Source organism: Ceratotherium simum, chromosome 26, assembly GCF_057802395.1.
Source record: "Ceratotherium simum simum isolate JZ-2026a chromosome 26, ASM5780239v1, whole genome shotgun sequence".
NCBI classification, from domain to species: Eukaryota; Metazoa; Chordata; class Mammalia; order Perissodactyla; family Rhinocerotidae; genus Ceratotherium; species Ceratotherium simum.
Genome location: NC_141925.1, coordinates 9,440,687 through 9,453,709, shown reverse-complemented (window position 1 = coordinate 9,453,709; position 13,023 = coordinate 9,440,687). Strand labels below are relative to the sequence as shown.

At 47.7% G+C, this 13,023-nt stretch overlaps 1 protein-coding gene across 7 annotated transcripts in view; it reads right to left on the bottom strand.

The window, feature by feature from the left end:
- Positions 1-13,023, bottom strand: part of CLEC16A (C-type lectin domain containing 16A) — a 209,613-nt gene that overhangs the window by 123,893 nt on the left and 72,697 nt on the right. The gene's annotated exons all lie outside the window — the stretch shown is intronic.

The following is a 13,023-nucleotide window of genomic DNA, read 5'->3' as shown; positions in this document are numbered from 1 at the left end:
ATGTTTTTACATTTTAGCCAAAGACTGTTGACTGGCTATTCATTATGGCCCGAGGCCTGCTCTGTCTGTGTTAACAAGGGAGATTGGCAGTTACTCAAAAGGTGTTGAAGACGCACTAGCCCCAAATGGTGACGAGCTCCTGGACATAACCAGAGGGACTGGAAAGGGAATGGACAGAGGAGTCACTCGCGCACAGTGTGCTTCACTGCCAGTTCACGCCAGGTCTGCGTGCCACCCGAGGCCACTCCTGTGTTAGACACATCCCACAGTGGGGGAGACACAGACCTACACACACAGACACCCGAGAGGACAGAACCCACAGTCAGATCCAACAATCGCACCTCAAGCTCTTAACACCAGACTCAAAGAGCTGGGCCCACCACTCAACAAACTCAGGGGCAGCAGGCACTGCGCTGGGCGAGGGGGTGGCATTAGCAGAAAGAGACCAGGCGAAACCTTAGTACAGAAAGGTGCAAAGACAATGAACCCAGGAGAGCAGATCTGTATTTCAGAAGCAAAGGAATCGCTTTTCCTCCAGCGAAAACTAATGGCATTAACAGACAAGACGGGGGAGAGGTGGGTGGGAAGGAAAGGGAGTGGGCAAAGGCTGTGAACCGAGGGTCATTTTTCCTAAAGCACAACCTGGAGCAGGGGTCACAGGAAGACCTGTTGGGGCTACTCAGCAGGCCAGGTGTGGGACGAGAGGAGTTCCAAATCCTTGTCCTCTCATCTAACAAAGCTCTGGAAAAATACACTTGCAGAAACAAACATTCCACTTGATCCAAGTCTGGAGAGCTGACCAGATTGTTTGTGCTTGAAGCACGTCTTTTCCTGTTATTCGACAAAAGGGGGGAAGGTGGCACTTCTCGGAACTCTTGAAATACGGCCCCTTGAGTACTCGACCGACGCTTCATTTAGAACCTTGACAAAAGAGCGGAGGACAGCACTGAAGAGCCGATTGTCCGGATTCTAAGTAACTCGCACACACACGTTGACGCAATAAACCACAACAATACATCTTGCTTTATTGAACTCCTTCCAGCTCCAAACCAGAGAAGAAGTCATGCCAAGAGATGACACGGGTGAGGGACGGCCCAAGGGCTTGAGTTGGGCAGGTCTCTCTCTCACACCCCACGAATGTGGCTTGCTTAAAAAATTTGATTGCAATGAAAATTTCATTTGTGGATTCTAGATCCCATTTTGATGTGAAATGTCTAACTCTGAAGCATTCTGGTTAATATTATTAAATGGCAAGAAGAATGTCAACTGAATCTTTCTGGCATTTGGTTTTCTCCAGAACTGTCAATAGCGTCCTAACATCCCTCTATCCTTTCATTTCTGGCCCTCTGGGAACTGTCAGTCAGTGTTTCTGGGAAAAAAAATGGCTCCTCAGCCTGCCCGGTGCATCACCCGACGTCATGACCCGGCCATCTGTCACCCACGCCACAGAGAACAGCACAAGAGCCCAGCTGCTGGTTCCTTCGGGAATGTGGTGGTGGCCCGCAGAACCAAGGAGAGACAGAGACTCCGACCAGTTCTTGAATTTCCGTGGTAGGCTCCATTTTGTCTCTTTCCTATTATTGCCCCCTACTCCCTTAGAATTTTCAAAAATGAGGAAATCTGTAGCAAAATTTTCTCTCAAAAGGAAAAAAACGTTCTGAGGTTATCCTGACCTTCCTCAACTGGTGGCTCTACTCTCTGTGAAAGGAGGGGCTCCGGAAGACAGAAACACTTTGAGAACTTCACAGGACAGAGTCCACTCCAACCTCTTCCTTTAGTGAGGAAATTAAGGCCCAGAGACATTAAGTCACGTCTTCAAGGCCACAGAGCAAGTTAGAGGCACAATTAGAACTAGGATGATTCAGGCCGGCCCCGTGGCTTGGTGGTTAAGTGCGCGCGCTCCGATGCTGGCGGCCCGGGTTCGGATCCCGGGCGCGCACCGAGGCACCACTTCTCCGTTCATCCTGGGGCCGAGTCCCACATACAGCAACTAGAAGGATGTGCAGCTATGACATACAACTATCCACTGGGGCTTTGGGGGGAAAAAATAAAATAAAATAAAATCTTTAAAAAAAAAAAAAAACAAAAACAAAAGGGATGTTTTAAAAAAAAAAAAAGAACTAGGATGATTCCAAAGGTGGACAAGATCCAGATGGGGAGGTGGTGGTACCACCGGCACAGTGAGCCGACCACGGCAAGCAGCGTGCAAGGCCTGCCCTCTGTGCCGACAACGGCCACCTCCTCCGGGCCTCCTTGTGCCCTTGGGCTCCCTCTTTCCTAGGGTACCTTCCACACTGTGGCTGGGGTGGAGGAGAAGCGAGTCGGGCATAGGAGGAAATCTGTTTTGATACTTTATCCTCTTTGACCCTCAGTCTCCTCACCTGAGCAATGGGAATAATGACAGTAAGTGCCCATTCCACAGCTGGTGTCAGGATCCAGAGGGAAGAAGCATGTGTTATGATTCAATAACAGTTACCTGTCGTTATTATGCACTGACGGGATTTTTCTTTGAGCGTGGCTTAATGTATTTGTATACAGTTTGTATTATGAGAGGAAAGAAAGAACAAAAGGGCCAAAAGGAAAACAACCTAACAAAAGCTAAAACCAAGCTAATAAGAAGGCACGCTGAGTCCTCTGGGGGCCAGCTCAGGGGATGAGCTGCTCAGGTTGGATTCTTTTTTTTTTTTTTTTTTTGTGAGGAAGATCAGCCCTGAGCTAACATCAGATGCCAATCCTCCTCTTTTTTGCTGAGGAAGACTGGCCCTGGGCTAACATCCGTGCCCATCTTCCTCTACTTTATATGAGATGCCGCCACAGCATGGCTTGACAAGTGGGCGTCCGTGCGTGCCTGAGATCTGAACCTGTGAATCCCAGGCCGCCGAAGTGCAGCGCGCACTTAACCGCTGTGCCACCGGGCCAGCCCTCAGGTTGGATTCTGAAGGGTGAGCAGGCATCTGCCTTGAGCTGCACGGGGCAGGCCAGGACTCACCAGGCCCAACAGGGGACTGGCAGGAGTGTGGTAGAGCCTGGGGAGGGCAGACCAGGGGCTCTGGGAGGAAGTGATGAGGCAGACGTGGGGCAGAAGGGACAGGCAAGGCTTGGATGCCAGGATCCCTGGAGGCCAGCTAGGGGGACGGGACACAATCCAGTGGTGCTCTGGCCTCTATTCTCCCAGCCACTCAAGGTGATCTCCATGCTTCTGGCACTTTCCCCCAAACAGACTTGGTATTGCAACGCATTCTACGTGAGACAGATTTTACCACCAGCTATGGGGAGACAAAGCAGGGTCGATTCCACACACCACACAGCAAAACTTTCTTAAAAACCCCTTTGACCATCTCCGTTCTTTCCCCAAAGTTCCTCCCAGGCCAGGTGCCTCATTTTCTCTCCCCTATTTCTCTCTTTCTCCCACCATGGCCTCTAAAACCCCCTCTGGTACTCCAAATTATCCCACCCCGACCTGTGGCTTTCCAGGCCTGTGCAGCAATTCAAAAGCTCCAGACATTCTTCTGGGTCCAAACAAAATGGGGCTGAGAGCTGTGAGTGAACAAGGGCAATGTCACGACATGACAACAACATGACAACAACATGCACGAGAAGGGGAAATAGCACACGTGTGTGCGCACAGACACACACACACACACACACACATAGGTTTCAGTCACTGACAAGAAGGTTTTGCTGCAAATCCTACTGAGTTTCCTTGCTGGCCGTTTCCCTCTGACAGAAATAAATACTGTGGATAATGTATTGTCCTATTTGCTTCAAGCCTTAAGTGCCAAGTGGCAGACAAATTCCAAAGAAACCAGATGGACTTCACATGGCCTGGGAAGACACATGAGCAAGTGCAGCCTTCCAGCAGACCACATGCTTCCCTGCTCCCCTCTCGCCTGGTCAGATTCTGCTCTGCCCGAATGAGTCAGACCGGGTGGCCCCTCTTCATCGCTTCCACTGGCCCTCGGGGGCAAGGCAGGGGTGGAACTCCCAACTAATGAACTCAGAGAATCCAAAATAGAAGGGAAGGGTGTGGCTCTGAGATGTCAGTAACCAGTTACCAAGCTTCTCCTCTAAGTTGTGATTTCTGGATTCTTCCTTCTTAGCGGTAGCCCCCATTCAGAACAGGGGTGGAAGAGATCCAGACCAAAGCTACATAAAAAGAAGTAGACAGACAAACCTGGATAAAAGTACCACAACAGTGCCAGATAAATAGTGGTCAAGTTTTTTTTTGCTTTTGACTATGGAAGGTCTCCTTGGCTGTGGTCACGTAAGCATTGCCAGTTCTGGAAAACTATAGACTATTTCGAAAGCTAACCAGATGTTGGGCCGATTTCCAATGTACTTCCAATTTGACTCTGTGTCAGTTGAGATCCAAAATGATGTTTTGCCAGCTCTCTGCACGGTCAGAGCCTCCCTTTAGCCTAGTACCTTTCAACCTTTCTCATACCTCTCATCCCTGTTCCAGTAACTTCTCAGCAAAACAAAAAAACAAAAAGCCCAAGATTCCTCTTGGGTAAACAATGATAAATGGCAGAAGCAGGAGTGGAAGGGTGGTGGGTGGAGTGGGGAACCTTTAAGAATACAAAAGCTGCAAAACTCACCCCCTCCCTTGGGCCAGGGCTCTGCAGACTTGACAAAGGAGAGAGGGCTGCATTTTCTATTACAAATATGAACCAGAATTCATTATGTGGCCCGGTTGAATCACGATGAGCGCCTTCCTCCAACCGGTCAACCCTTTCCACTGTGGGATATTCATTTCGGTACAGTGTCTAATCTATTATGATTTACTGGAAGGCCTGAGCTAACATTTGGTTTTTATTAACATTGCTTTTATGTTAAAATTGTCTTATGATGAAAAATCTATCAGAAAGAGACCATTTCATTAGGGGTCCTGCTTGGAGGGTACCAATCTGGAAAAGAGAGGCTGAAGGGTCAGTGCAGCGCACCACCTGCTGCCTAACCAAAAACCACCCACCCACCCACCACCACCACCACAAACCCCCACCCAGTGCAGACCCTGTGCCTACAGGCCAGGACTGGAACATAAGCCAGGCAGCAGCTCCCCGGCTATGCAGTTTCCCCTGGCGGACCCCAGGCACCTGGGCCTCAGGGCACCAAACTCAAACTCTCCAGCTTACTCTCCAAATCTGCTCCATGGCTCACGCTTGCTGGTTCTGGAAACGGCACCACCAGCTCATGGTGGCAGGAGTCAGCGGCAGGGCATCATCCTCCCTGGGGGGCCCCTCCCATCCAAATCAAGCAGAACTCCCCCCTCCCCGAGCCCTGCTCCTCACCTTGTCTCTCATCTTAGTAAAATGGCCCCACACACTTGCCCAAGCATCCCTTTTGCTCAACCCCCACATCCAATCCATCAGCTCATCCTGGCTCTAGCTCCAAAATATATCGTAAAACCTTCCAGTTTTCTCCATCTTTATAGCCAACATGCTACTGCAATCCACATTGTCCCTTGCTTGGACTAGTGCAATAGCTCCATAACAAGCCTTCCAGCTTTCCCTCTTGCAAATGACTCCCTCACCTCCATTAATCTACTTTCCATCCAGTAGCCAGAGTGTAATTTCAAAAATTTCCATCTGATCAAGTCACTCTTCTACTTAAAAATCCTTTAGGGGATTCCCACTGCACTTGGAATAAATCTAAATTCCTTTTCATGGCTTTCAAGGGCCTTCACAATCTGGTTCCTGCCCACCTGGTCAGCCTCACTTTGGCCTGCTTTTAGCTCCTCAAACCTGTAAGCTCTTTCCCATCTCAGGGCCTTTGCATGTGCTGTTCCCGTTGCCTGGAGCACTCTTGCCCCAGATCTTTGCAGAGCTGACTCCTCAGTCTTTGGGCCTCGGCTCTGATGTTCATTCCTCAGAGAAGCCTTCCCTGGCCACCCTAGCTGGTAACCCCTGCACCACCACTGGTTTACTCTTTATCACTCCACAATCACAATTTATCTTTTTGTTCACTTGAATGAGGCTCATCAGACTCTTTCCAATGCCTACAACAGTGCCTCGCATGGAGTAAGTGCTCAGCAGATATCTGTCGAATGACAAGAAAGCCTTTCAGTGCCACCTCCTCAACACTGCCCACACTGCCCACATCTCTCCATCTCGCCTGTCTTCTGGCTAAACTATTGTGAACCTGTTCCAAGGGATGCAGAGAGGATCAGATCAGCTCCCGGCTGGACCGTCCTTCAGCAGCCCCCACACAACTCGTAGGGTGCAGTTCGCAGTTGCTGCCCGTCCACTCCCTGCAGAGTGGCTCCAGGCTGCCCACCTCTCAGAGCACCTGCACACGCTGCCTGCCTGCCTGATGAATGGATGGCGATCCTACAGATGCATCACAGGTTCTTATGCCCCCTTATGCTCTGTCCTCCGCCAGTTAGCCTTTCAACTCTCTGGTCACTTCTTTCCCGGCTCCCCGAACCCTCAGGCCGAGTGTCCTTGGGAAGTCTGCCCTGACTCCCACAGGTGGGGTGCATGCCCGTCACCAGGCCCATTGGCCTCCATGGTGCCATAGCCTCCTTACAAGTCTTTTCCACCAGACTGACACTCTCTTGGGCAATGGCCTTGGTTGGCCTGGAGTTTGTAGCCCCCATGCAAAGCGCACAGCCTGGCATTCAGCTGGTGCCTCACCTGCATTTGCTGAATAACTACACGAGTAAATTCATCATTAGCCACCTGATCTATACGGTCTTTTGGAACCAAAGGACATTTCAGATCAAACAGACGGTCACGTTCAAAAGAAGGCAAACACATGTAAGCCACGCAGATTACACTATGCTTTCCTGCTTGAACCCCCTTCAGAGCTCCCACTGCTTCAGAATACAGTCAAAGCTCCTGACCGCCTGGGGTTCCGGCTCGCTGGTCATGCTGCCTTCCCCTCCCACCACTCTCGCCTTGCATCCTCCACGGCAGCCACACTTGCCTCTGTGAAAGTATTTGTTTGGTTCACCACTGTATTCTCAATATTAATCACAGTGCCTGGCATCTAATAAGGGCTTCAAAAATATTTGTTAGAATGTGAATGAATAAATAAACAGCATTAGCAAGAAATGGAAGAAGGAATTAAATTCCCTCGAATATAGAGTTCCACTCTTTTAAGAAGAAATCCCCAAGAAAGAAAAGGTAGGCTCCCCAGGCAGGACCTCAGGAGGTGGGCTCTCCAGGCCACAGCACTGGACGAAGGAGCACTGCAGTGTGCGTGTGCAAACCATGACTTCTCTACTCTCCAGCGCAGGCTGAGGCTCCAGGAAGGAAGTCTGCTGGGAAAGCCAGCCACCCACAAGGCAAGGAGCTCACCCATGTGTCCCTTGTCCCTCGGGAGCCTGGCAACTCCACCCCCAAGACAGCACCTGCCCTGCTGAGGCCCTGAGCACAGGCTACCAGGAAGAAGTGGCCTAGGGGAGCAGCCACATGGCCGAGAGGCAATCGATCAGCAGACTTTGGCTGGGTGCTGACCAGGCGCTAAGCTGACTACGCAGTGGGCCACCAGGAGAGACGTGATCTCTGCCTTTAGAGGCCTGGCACTCCAGAATGGGAGAGAAAATAGAGAGAGAAAAAGAGGAATAAAAAAGTGCCATGGGAACATCATGGAAATTAAAAGAGCTGCTCTTCGAAAGACAGTGTTAAGCAAATGAAAAGACAAGCCACAGACTGGGAGAAAATCTTTGCAAAACTCATCTGATAAAGGACTTGTAGCCAGAACATATAAAGAACTCTCAAAACTCAACAATAAGAAAATGGGCAACCCGGCGCCAGCCCCGTGGCTTAGCGGTTAAGTGTGCACGCTCCGCTGCTGGCAGCGCGGGGTCGGATCCCGGGCACGCGCCGACGCACTGCTTATCAGGCCATGCTGTGGCGGCGTCCCACATAAAGTAGAGGAAGATGGACATGGATGTTAGCTCAGGGCCAGTCTTCCTCAGCAAAAAGAAGAGGATTGGCATGGATGTTAGCTCAGGGCTGATCTTCCTCACACACACAAAAAAAGAAAATGGGTGACCCACTAAAAAATGGGCAAAAGATTTAAAACCATACTTCACCAAGGAAAATATGTGGATGGCAGATGAAGCACTTAAAAAGATACTCAATATCATTAATCATTAGGGAAATGCAAATTAAAATCACAATAAGACACCACTACATGCCTATCAGAATGGCTAAAATTAAAAAGACAGCCATACCAAGTATTGGCAAGGATGCAAAGACATTGGAACTCTCATACACTGGTGTGGGATGTAAATTATACATCCACTCTGGAAAACAGTTTGGCAGTTTTTCTCAAAAACAAACTTATACCTATCATATGATTCAGCCATCCCATTCCTCAGTATTTACCCAAAAGAAAAGGAAATATATGTCCACAAAAGACTTGTACATAAATGTGCATAGTAGCTTTATTTGTGATAGCCAAAAACTGGAAACAACCCAAATGTCCATTAAGAAATGAATGGATAGGGGCTGGCGCGGTGGCGCAGTGGTTAAGTGCGCACGATCCACTTTGGCGGCCTGGGGTTTGCAGGTTTGGATTCTGGGCGCGGACCTACACACCGCTTATCAAGCCATCCTGTGGCAGGTGTCCCATATAAAGTAGAAGAAGATGGGCACGGATGTTAGCCCAGGGCCAATTTCTCTCAGCAAAAAGAGGAGGATTGGCAACAGACGTTAGCTCAGGGCTAATCTTCCTCACCAAAACAAAAAAACAAAAAAAAACAGGAATGCATGGATAACAAATTGTGGTACATTCATACAGTGGAATACTATTCAACAATAAGACGAAATGAACTACTGATACACACAACAACGCGGATGAATCTCAAAATCATTATGCAGATTGAAAGAAACCATACCAAAAAAGAGTAAATACTGTATGATTTTATTTATATAAATTCTAGAAAATGCAAACTAATCTACAGTGACAGGGAGCAGTTTAGTGTTGCTTGAAGAGAGGGGGAGAAGGCAGGGGTAACAAAGGGGCAGGAGGAAACGTTTGGGGTGAGGATCTGTACACTCTCTTGATTGTAGTGATGGTTTCACGGGTGTATACATATGTCATTAAATTGTACACTTTAAATATGTCCAGTTTATTGTATATCAATAAAACTTTGTTTTTTTAAAGCGCTACGGCTTCCAGCCAAGATGGATTGGATTTACCTTCCTGATTCAAGCAACTAGAAAACCAGGCCAAATATATAAAAGAGTGGCTATGAGACACTGGACAGGCAGCATAGGAGACAGGCCCTGACAGAGAGGAAGCAAAGGCAGAGGGCCCAGTGGCTGCTCCAGCTCACTGTCTACAAAGAGTTTCCAGGCCTCAGCACAGAGAGAGGAAACCCACACCAAGCCCACGGTGTCCCTGAGATGAGAAGGCCGAGTTTGGACTTCAGAGAAGGCCAGTGGCCAGAAGTGATAGGAGAGAGCCCTGGAGGGAAGGGAGTTGCACAGAGAGCTGCAGAGACCTGCAGAGGGTTCCTTTTGAGGCTTCAGCTGAGTTCTGCTCTGTGCAGGCACGTGAGGAAATGGAAAGACCTACAGGATGAAACAGGTGGAACAAGCCGCGGAGCTCACACAGCGCAGAGAAGAGTTCACATTCCCAGGGGCCGGCGGAGAAAGACGGCCTACCCACGGCTCATCAGGTCGAGTCCTCAGAAGGGGACTGCCTCAGCAGTGGGGCCAAGTGAGCCTGAGACTAAAGGCTGTTCTGGACCAGCACCCACAACGCTAAAAAGCAAGCCTTGGAAAGGACCAAACAGATTTCAAGTCACTTAACCATGTTCCAGGACAAAGCCCAAAAATATTGAAACAAAAAAAGAAGTTCAGCATCCAACAATGTAAAATTCATAGTAACCATCAACCAATCAAAAATCACCAGGAAAGCAAAAAAATAAATAAAGGAAAATATGACCCAAAACCAACCAGAAGAAAAATCAATGACAGAAACATATCTCGAAATTATACAGATGATAAAATAGACAAGAAGAAATCAGAAGGGAAATTATAAAATATTTTATTTTTTTTTTTTTTAGATTTTATTTATTCATTTTTTCCCCCCAAAGCCCCAGTAGATAGTTGTATGTCATAGGTTCACATCCTTCTAGTTGCTGTACGTGGGACTCGGCCTCGCGTTGGACGGAGAAGTGGTGCCTCGGGGCGTGCCCGGGATCCGAACCCGGGCCGCCAGCATCAGAGTGCACGCACTTAACCGCTAAGCCACGGAGCCGGCCCTATAAAATATTTTAAACTAAATAAAAATAAAAGCACGCATATCAAAATTTATTGCATGTAGCCAAAGCAGTGCTTAGAGGAAAATTTACAACATTAAATTCTTATTATATAAAAGAAGAAAAGTTTAAAAATCAATGACTGGTATGGGGAAGGTATGACTGAAAAGAATAGCGTGCGGGAATGTTTTGGTTGATGGAACTGTAATGTATCCTGATTACAGTGGTGTTCACACAAATCCATACATGTGCTAAAACTCATAGATCTATACACAGAGTTAATTTTACTGTATGTTAACTTAAAAAGTAAAATAAAATAAATTGATTAGCTTAAAAAATCAATGATCTGAACTATCTTAAGAAACTACAAAAAGAAGAGTAAATTAAATCTGAAGTAAGTAGCTGCAGAAATAAAGATCAGAACAGAAATTAATGAAAAATAAAACAAAAAAAATACAGAAAAATCAATGAAACCAAAAGAAAGTTCTTTGAGAGTATCAATAAGATTAATATAAAATTGATAAATCTCCAGCTAAACTGTTCAGGAAAAAAAAAAAATGAAGACCTGAACTATCACACAAATTAGAAAGGAACATCACTGCAGATCCTACAGACATTAAAAGGGATGATAGAGGAATATAACAAACAAGTTTATGCCAATAAATTCAACAGTTTAGATGAAATGACAAATTCTTTGAAAAACACAAGCTACCAAAGCTCACTCAAGAAAAAACAGACAAGCTTCAATAGCCCTATATCTACTGAAAAAACTGAGTGGTTAAAAACCTTCCCTCAAAGAAAACTCTTAGGCCCAGATGGCTTCACTGGTGAATTCTACCAAACAGTTGAGGAAGAAATAACACCAGTTCTACAAAAACCTCTCCAGAAAATTCAGGAGGAGGGAACACTTCCCAATTCAATCCATAAGATGAGCATAACTCTGACAGCTAATAAAACAAGAGAATTACAGAGAAGACCACAGATTAACATCACTCACGAACACAGATGCAAAAACCCTTAACAAAATTGTAGCAAATCAAATCTAGCAATGTATAAAGTGTGCCTTCCACATGAGATGGTACTAACCCAGAGGGACTGTGACCTGAAGAGATCAAAGAAAACTTCCTGGAGAAGATGACTTCTGAGTGGACCCTTGACAGGCAAGCTGAATTTCAATGGGTGGTGACGGTGGGGTAGAGAAAAGGGCAGGAAAAAACATAAATGAATGGCAGACCAGCCAGGAAGAGGTAGGCATGTTGGCACCAACTGGGGTGGCTGCTAGGTTTCCAAAGAAGCTCCTTTCTTCGGGAACAGTCCTAGACCCAGGGCTGAGAGCCCTGGGGCCAAGTCCCTGCTATGTGACCCTGACCTCCCAGCCATAACCGACTGTTCCAGAGTTAGACACACCACCAACTGAAGCAATCAGATCTCTTGCCCAAGAATTTGAAACTTAAATGGAGACAGACTCCCAGCCTGGGATCTGCTGGGGCCAAATCACAATCTACCTTGAGGGAAGTCCCCAGAGCTGGTCGGTTTCTGCCCTGCCCTTGGCTTTCAGCAACTTCCTGGATCCTGCGAGCTGCCCCAGGGGCCTTCCTCTAGACTTTCCCTTTTAGTTAAGTTAATGAGAGGTGGTTTCTGTTGCTTGCAACCAAAAGAACTTTAAAGAGTTCAGTACCACGACAGCAACCACAAGTTTATCTCTATGAAAGAGTTCTATCACTACAGAAGAATCTGAGCCCCTGGGCCAGAGCCCAGCGTCTGTGAAGGGAGGTCAGGGGAATCAGATCAAGCTGGAATGGCGGGTGCAATCTGGACACTCAGAATGACAGGCACAGGAGGGTGGAGTTTAAGAGAAAGAAGGCGGCACCAGAGGTTTCTGAACAGGGGAGGATATGGTCCACATAGTCTGACAGAGGATGAGCTGGTAGTGCTATGGAGGATGGGTTATAAAATGGCTGAATGTCTGGCCCCTTCGGGAGGCTGTGATGACACACATGTGCCCAGATCTCTCTTGCTCTCATGCCTTCAGTTCTTGCCCCCAGCACCCAGCTGAGAGCCAGGAACTGAGTTGGACTCAGGTAAATTCTGCAGATCAGATAGGCTGAAGAGGGAGAACTGACAAACTTGATGACTAAATGCTGGGATCAGAGGAAGAAAGGGGCTAAAGGCCATGGCAGTTTCAACCTTGGTTGGCAATTTCAACTGAACCAGAAATGGCAGGAAGTGTGACGAGGTCAGGGTATATTTATGGGGGTGAGTGTAGTGTAGACAGACTGTTTCAAGGTGTTGCTGAAACTCCTAGGTAGGAGACTCCAGCATCCAACCGGCCGGAGTTCAGACTGCAGAGCCGGAATGAGGAGGGCACAGAAGGCGGGGGCCAGGGAGTCGTGGGCGATCCATGGGTGGGAGTCAGTCAGTCTCGTGGCATCCTGTTTACTCCCAGTAACTGAGGGCTCCTGCGTGCCAGGCACCTAGCCAGGAGCTAGAAGGGATCGCAGAAGCCCTGGGAGTGAACGAGACTGTGGAGGGAAACGTCAGCAGGATTCGGAGCTGGCTGTGCTTCTTTGAGAAGTCTCAGGCTGGATCCACAGACTCGCATGTGAGCATGATGACTTATACGTGAGAAGAGCCATCATGGTCAGTCCTGTCTACAGTAGGAAAAGCCTGGAAATAGTCTCAGTGTCATTCAATAAGGGGATAGCAGAATAAACGATGGCACAGACATATGATTAAAAAGAACAAGGCAATTCTACAGGGATGTGAAATGATGTGTTGACACATGAAGACACAAGAAAAACAAG